The sequence below is a fragment of the Mchenga conophoros genome, linkage group LG20, assembly GCF_057382185.1.
Source record: "Mchenga conophoros isolate Kocher_MC1m ecotype Shallow Benthic linkage group LG20, M_conophoros_male_GT1.1, whole genome shotgun sequence".
NCBI lineage: Eukaryota > Metazoa > Chordata > Actinopteri > Cichliformes > Cichlidae > Mchenga > Mchenga conophoros.
The window spans coordinates 35085434-35093421 of NC_140545.1; the positions used below are offsets into that span (position 1 = coordinate 35085434).

The 7988-nt window shown below is 45.4% G+C and overlaps 1 protein-coding gene across 4 annotated transcripts in view; it reads right to left on the reverse strand.

Annotated features, from left to right (window-relative positions):
* Positions 1-5379, reverse strand: part of sulf2b (sulfatase 2b) — a 108802-nt gene extending 103423 nt beyond the window's left edge. For all 4 annotated transcript variants that reach the window (XM_085259168.1, XM_085259166.1, XM_085259167.1 and 1 more), the window contains exon 1: positions 4949-5379. The gene's annotated coding sequence lies outside the window, so the exon portion shown is untranslated. The remainder of the gene's footprint in view (positions 1-4948) is intronic.
* Between the last annotated feature and the right edge of the window lie 2609 nt (positions 5380-7988).

A 7988-nucleotide genomic window follows, 5' to 3' on the forward strand; every position in this document is an offset into this window, starting at 1 on the left:
GAAAGTGCCGAAAACAAACCGAAGCACAGGAAGTGTGTGTGTGTGTGTGTGTGTGTGTGTGTGTGTGTGTGTGTGTGTGTGTGTGTGTGTGTGAGACCCTGCACATGTGTCAGGCTCCAACCTGTAACAAGTTCGAAGGTCACCCAGCGTCATCGCCGTGGTATCGACCTTGCTCAGCAGGATCAGCTGACGTGCGGGCATGACATCGTTGTGCTCAGCAGCACTGCAGCAGCTCAGCTGGGTGTTGATAGGCTGCCCAGAGCAAGATTCACTCAGGTTGGAGCTTTTCGACCATTCGATTGTCAATAAAGCCTGAAAATTGTCTCGTGAGGCTTCTGTGGGAACATCGACCCTTTTTGCAAATTTGATACATATTTAGTGTCACGCAGCGATTTTAACATTTCAATTTGACATTCTGAACAACTTCACACCACAGTTTAAAATAATGTTGAGAGCCAAATGTAACATAATGCTGCAGTTCATTTCAGCATGCTTCGACTGACAATCAGCGCCCCACAGCACACAGCAGCTGTTTCACTGCGTGACATATTTAATCAACATTTAGAGACCAGACTCACTATCTGCAACACAAAAAGACTCACAACACGACATCACTCATGTGACTGCTGTGTGTTCTTTTAAAGCACTCTCTGTTCATGTGCAAAAACACACATTCTCTGCTTTGACTGTTGAAACGGGTCTGAGCTCATGTGGAGACAGAGTCACGTGACACAAACCAGCTGAAGTCTCTGATGAAACACAAAGTGACAACACTGGAAGTGCAGCGAGAGGAACAGAAGGGCGGGAGGTCAAAGGACAACAGCGATGTGAAGCGGCTCCAGGCTCCAGTGTCATTGTCATCATCGCTTCACACGCACACACAGATGCGACGCGTGACAGCGAGCCGCCTGTCCTGAAGCTGCTTCAGTTTTTATTTCACTCTCGACAAACTTAAAGAAAAGAAGCTGAAATATGTGCAGACAGTGTGAGTCCACAGCGCCGGTGCAGCTCCGCAAAGAGCAGCGATGGAGGGGAAACCAGCGTGACCGCCCATCAATATGAAACAAAGCCTCAAGAAGTACCACACACAAAACTCACAGCCCTGAGCCGCTCGCTTCATTTCACAAACCTGACAACACAGAAGCACAGAGGTGGACAGTGTTCGACTTTTTTAACAACACTTTTTTAAAAAATGAAGCCAGCACAAAAGTGTCAAAAACTGCAGTTCCTCTTATGGCCACTAGAGGCTCCCACAGCAGGTCAGTTCCCACAGACTCGTGGGTTAAATTAGAAGCAGAAATCAAATCTGTGGGTTTGATCCTGCTTTATAACAAACCAACACTGGCATCAGTTTCTTTAATAACTAAATTATTCAGCCTTATTCATGGGCTCGAAGTTAGAGGCGTGGTCGCTTTGACTGACAGGCGGAGCCTCACCGCTGCTAAATGGAGTCACTGTGTTTGTGCCTTTCAGAGCATTTTTAATGGTATCGTCTAACAAAGAATATGGCCGGACACGTCACTCAGACAATCCCACAAGTCTTTACACAGGTTTTGGTTTCTAGAATTTATTTCTAGAATTTGTTTATTAGCAGGTGTCACTTCTGTGTCATGAGCTTAACAGTCAAACCTCTCGTCCAAATATGGCCACTTCTGACTAAAAAACAAAACAAATCATAAATACTTAAAAATGACCCCCCAAAAATCAACAATCAGTGGCCAACATACGATTGAGGCTTCAAACTACACCTGGGAACCATGGAAACCAACGGTGACATCATGGTAGTTACAGACATGTTTTAGAAAGCAGGTCCAGCTACTGAAAGTGTGTCACATGACCAACATTAACCTTAATTATTAATGAGCGTTTTTACACGTAGTTCATTTATGACACAATTACGTCGTTGTTATAACACGAGACTGTGGCTTTATTCTTTACTGCAGCCAAAAATGCTGCAGAAAATGAATCCTACATAATATGCAGATCGATTATTATTTATTACTTTTTAAACTAATCAATTCTTTTAGATGATTGGTTATATTTTTTTCCAAAGATCAACGCTGGAGAACCCACGTAGTTGGGTGGCGAGCACCTGTTGCTGCTCTACCGCCTCCTCCTAACACACAACACTCAATTACACAGCGAACACAAAGAAGTGCCACGTGGTGTCCGGAGGTGTGAACACAAATCCGAATGACCTCCTATAACTTGTTCCTGTGGCTCACGCAGCGATGACCTGTGTGGGGTGGAGTCTTTAGCGTTACCCTCTTTAGCCGCACAGCTTCCTCCGTGTTGGCTGGCTGACTTCGATCAATGGGGCTAAACCCCCGATGCCTCCAAACAGGGTGGCTGTGTTTTTCTCTCTTTACCGCTCGCCTTCTTTCACAGCTCGCCGAGCTCAGCAGCCTCATCCGACAGCAGAGACTGCCCTCTGGTGGCTCTGCAGTGCATTACAACGTATTAACTCCGTGCAGCTCCTCTGCACTGACTCCTCCTCCTCAGTTTAGGAGGACAAACGCTGAAAATTGTTTATTTCTGAATACTCTGGTACGCTGTAGTATTTTCTATTTGTTGTTTTGTGAGGACTTACTGGCATTAAATATTAATTCTGCTGAGTGGCGAGCGTAAAACTCGTGTGTGTGTGTCCGTTAATATTTAAAGAGTCTGGGTCAGTGAATGTTTACATTCCAGTGGTGGCAAAGTAGCCATAAGCCTCATTTACCCCGTGCTGTGTGTGTGTGTGTGTGTGTGTGTGTGTGTGTGTGTGTGTGTGTGTGTGTGTGTGTGTGTGTGTGTGTGGGCTGAAGTGGTCAGTGTTGGCGGGGACTGTGTTGACAATTATTACGATTTTGGTCTCTGGGTTTCCACCATCTCTCTCACACACACACACACACACACACACACACACACACACACACACACAGTAGGTGCAGAGGACAGGTTTTAGTGTACTGCTGCTGCTCAACTTTATACTTTGATCTGTTGTCTTTAGTAATCAGTGCGCTCAAAGATAAAGCAAAACTGTCGATTATCTCAAAACCAAAAGTTCTATAAACAAATATCTGACATCTTTCTAAGGAACTAAAGAAATAATATCTCAATCGCTCATCACATTTTATTGCATAATTTCCCCCCAAAACATCACAACTGTGTCAGTCTTCCGGCCTTTTCAATCTGGATCACCGTCTCTGACTCCTGATGATTGTCATTGGCTCATTTTTGCCACGGCTCCAAATTGTTGTATTACAGCATAATTAACTAAAACTGCAGGGACGATCTCGGCTCTCTTGGCCAGACAACAATATTGAATTCTTAAAGATCTGCCCCAAAGGTTTTCACCAGGCAGGAAGTACCGGAGCATAAACAGGGAGGTGTTTCAGGGCCAACTGTTGGGCGGGGCTTAGTACTGACGGGGAACAGTTCATTTTTCTAATTCAGCAAAAAACAGAATTCCAACCCAACAAACAGCAAAGCCGACAAAAGGACTGATCGCAACAACCTTTTCCACCAGGTTCACGCAAAGTATTCATTCTGAAACTGGTCCATGCACAGGTGCAGAGGAGGACGTCTGATTTCACTCATGAGAGTGAGAGAGATGAATGTTTGGAGCATTTGTGGCGAGTCTTCCAGGGTCAGTCAGCAGTGAAAGTTTTTGCTTAGATGGTTCGAAGGGGAGAAATATAAAAAGTGTTTCATTGTGAGCTTAATTTCCAATCAGTTGCTGGTCGCCCGTGGCTGGAACATGTTACCTTTCAAATAAAGCCTCAAACACAGCGTCACAGTTTTTCCTACTAAAAGCTTTTGCGTCCCCTGACCCTGAACGCTCCATCAGTGACCTGCTGGGTGTTATTGGAGGCTCGTGGTTATCTGGGAGCCCCACACCGACCTTCTGATGTAATTTACATCACTCACACACAACAACAGGTTAACACACACATGTAGTCAAAACACAGGTGCTACGCAGCATCATTATCATGAAGTCATGTACAAAACAGTTCGTTTCATCTTAATGAGCCGTTCAGTCTCCAATAGTTATCCAGGTCTGCAGTGTCGTCCAATCACAGCGTGTGAATATTTATAGTGTCTGCACTTTATTAGTGTAGCTGTATAAAACAATTACAAGTTTGTGCAGCACTGACTCGTTTCATGAGTTCAGCATAATTACACAACAAAGTCACCGTTTTCCACCCGGAGCTTTTGAAAGAGCTCAGTTATTGTTACTGGATTCATGGAGTCTCACATAACTCAGCACGGTGTGTGTGTCACGTCTCAGTTCACTGTAGTTGTTGCACACTTCTTGTGTTTTTATGGTTTCTATTGGTCTGAGTTGCTCTTTACAGCCTCTTTTCACGGTTTATATTCCCCATGAAGCCCTTTGTTACTTACTTAGGTAAAGTGGAGCATAAAAAATATGATTATAATAAAAACAGAGCTGGGTGGAACAGCTTTCCTCCCTTCCTTCCTTTTTCCTCTTTCCCTCCCTCCATTCATCTACCTCTTCTTTCTGTCTTTCCTCCCTCTCCGTCTATCCTGACTGGCCTCAGTGTTGCGCAGCTATAACACACTCCCACGTGTTCAGCAATCAGGAAGCAATAAATAAATGCACACACACACACACACACACACACACACACACACTTTGAAAAAGGTGGGAAAGCACGTGAAACACAGTTGCAAACAAGTCTAAGTACAGGATGGCCTCAAAACTAATGCAAGGAACACATCGGTAAAGTGGAGCAACACACACACACACACACACACACACACACACACACACACACACACACATTAACAAAGCTGCTCTGACTAACAGCTCTGACCACAGAAAGTGACACACAGTGAAGTAGAGCAGAACTGAAGACACACACACACACACACACACACACACACACACAAACACAAACACACACACAGGCGCTCCTGCAGAAGCATGAAGACAGTGCTGTACCTCCTCCTCCTCCTCCTCCTGCGGCTGCGTCGCCTCCTTCAGGAACTCCTCACTGTCAGCAGGTGTTCTCCCCTCTGACCCCTCCGGCAGGAAGGGGAGGAAGGCTGGGTTCACACCGCCACCTCCATAACTCCCCTTAGTTTCGGAAATCCATAAAATAATGTTTTTTAAACTTGCGCTCACACCGGCATGTGCTCCTGTGTGTCTGGAGAGGAAGAGTGAGTTTGTGAGCCGAGGCAGAGGAGGAGGTAAAAGTCTCCCTCTCTTCCTTTTTTTCTTGATTTGTTCCACAGCCACGCTCACGAGCTCCCCTCCCTCCCTGTCTGCATCCGAGTGTGTCTAACGGCGGTGCTGCAGCCGCCGAGCCGCCGCTGGTGAAGCCATCTGTTGCAACACGTCTGTCTGCTTCCTCCACTTTCACTCTGCCTCGCGGAGACGGAGAGAGAGAGGAGGGGGCGGGACTTTGCCCTGTTTCTGAACCAATGGGGAGGCGCACAGATCCCTCACCCTGACTGGAAGGGGAGGACCAGCAGCAGAGAGGACAGAATGAAATAAATACAGGAGGGAAGGAGAAATACAAGAGGCAAATATCCACGCACACACACACGCAGAGAGGGGAGGTGGCCCAAGAAGGGAAACGCAGAGGCGCAGACGTGACAGTATGAGGCCAAAAATATGCAGACAATGCTTTAGTGTCCTCTCAGTTTCGATGAAGGGAGGAAGTCCTGGGTTACAGAGACAGCTAGCAACTTTTTTAGACACCTGGGCAAAGTTGCATGAAAGCTACAATTTCATAAAACTGTACAAAAGTCAAAAGCGTGCCGTGTTCTCTGGTGTCCGTCCGGGTTAAAGATGTATGAGCGACAGACAGCCTGCTGTCCAAACTGCTGCAGAGCTGCACAGTTTGAATGAAAGGAGCATGTGGTCAGAGGGGGGTGTAGGGTCAGAGCGGAGGTATTTGGGCCTGTGTTGCTGAAATTGTTACCAGCAGTGACAGATAAACGTTTGTCTGTTTCCAGTGCACTGATATCACAGTTTAACCACAGACTGTATATAAATGATGGATTTACTGCTGATTTGTTTTAGCCACACGTGACCAGAGGGCAGCGCTAGCTAGCCTGGTTAGCGTGCTGCATTCATGAACTTTACAGGTGTGAAGCCCAGACACGCGAATCTGCTGACTAAACAGATTAATAAAATCCTAGAATTTGCAAGAGAAAGCCACATTAGTTTTCACAGAACTCTATTAAAATATTCCAAAAGGCATCAACACCACAAACACAGTGGAGAGCTTCAGGCTACAGACTGTGTAGGGAATGATTTGAGTTCACGCGTGCATTATTGCTGCAAGATGAGAGGTTACAAACAAGATTTACAGGAGCTTAAATTTGGCGTCAGTGAGGAGAAGCTGAAAAAAAAAGTATACGACTGCACTTTATCTGCAAAACAGTAAATTTTACTGACATGCTGATAAAGAACAATCAAAATGGGCTTACTGTGACACTTTGAGTAACTCCTTTTCAGATCTATGCAAACTAGAAATAGTTACTACTTTGGCATCTATCAGTATCACATAAACGAGGAGCCGGCGTGTCTATTTAGATACCAGACTATCAGTGGACTTTGTACAGGTGCAACATTCAGATGTCCCCATACTTTGGCCATGGAGTACAAGGTAGAGAGAGATTTGAAGCAAGAGAAGAAGAGCAGGGGAAAAGAGTGAAGCGATGGAGAGAGAACAAAGAGGGAGGGAGGGATGAAGAGGAGGTAGAGTGCAGATTGTAATGGAGCTGTTGGCAGAGCTCCTGGCTGTTCATGGGTATTCATGTAGCTGGTGGCTTCAGTTAAATGGAGCGAACAGAGAGAGGCAGGGGGGGGGGGGTGCTGAGTTTCAACTGAACAAGAAGTCTACTTATGCCCTTTCCAAGGAGCACCGTGCAAACACTTGCAGACATGTTAAATGGTGAATTCAGATCCATTCAATTAAATTAAATGTCACAGCGACTCGACACGTCCAACGGGCTTATGAATCCAGCAGGTAAAGGCATCGCAGACAGAACGTGCAGTGAAGACCTGCAGACGGTGCAGTCTCCAGCAGGGCCACAGCAGGTTTACTGAGTGCAATTTCTAAAAAGAGGGCTTTTAACATCCGAAAATCGTCTGTGAGGAGACTCGTGCATTTAGAAGTTAATTTTCGCAGATTGCAGTCATCTTTGTTTACTTAACCAAATCAAGGCAGCGTTCCCTCACGCGGTGCGGAGCTGTAAATGAAGCAGCATGTTCAGGAACCAGCAGGCAGTAAGACGAGCTTCAAACACAGGTGTTCGTGTGTAGCTTTTGGTACAATTTCATGCTACATGTCACATTTTCATATGAGTAACAGGCTGTAAAGGCAGTGTTTCTGACATTTCTATTAGTGCCTGTGATGAGTCACAGGGCTGCAGAGAAAGCGTGATATTTGGAAAGATCGTGTTTGACAGCCGCGCTGATATTTTGTGAATTTCAGGTGGAATTTGTTCTCAGGTTGTGCGCAAATGTTGCACAACCTTCGTTTTTTGCATCCATTTTGCATAAAACCATCACACGACCCCTAAAACAGAAACAAGTCGTTCTACTCTATCACTGAACATGAATATAAAGAAACAGCCACGCTAATAAAACAGTTGTCTTTGCTGCACGACGTAGTGCCACTGTTGATTTGACATGGTGGATGATGCATTACTAGTTTCTCCTGTTCAGTGACAGTTTGACTAAAGTCTGCAGTGGTCAGGGTAAAGCGTATTACTGTAGCAGAGCTGTGAACATGTTGCAGTCCAGCTTCTGCAGTTGTATCAATTCTCATTTTCATCTTTGGTCATGGCGTTTGGGTATAGACTTCAGAGTTCCAGGCAAGCCTGACTGTTTTGTTTCGCTTAATGCGCCTTATAATCCAAAACCTTCCATACTACCCTCCTTTAGCACATCCACAAGTCCAACTTTTTGTGTGATGGTTAGCATCTTCCACACTGCTAGCGATCAAAGATTTACGTATGTTTAACAA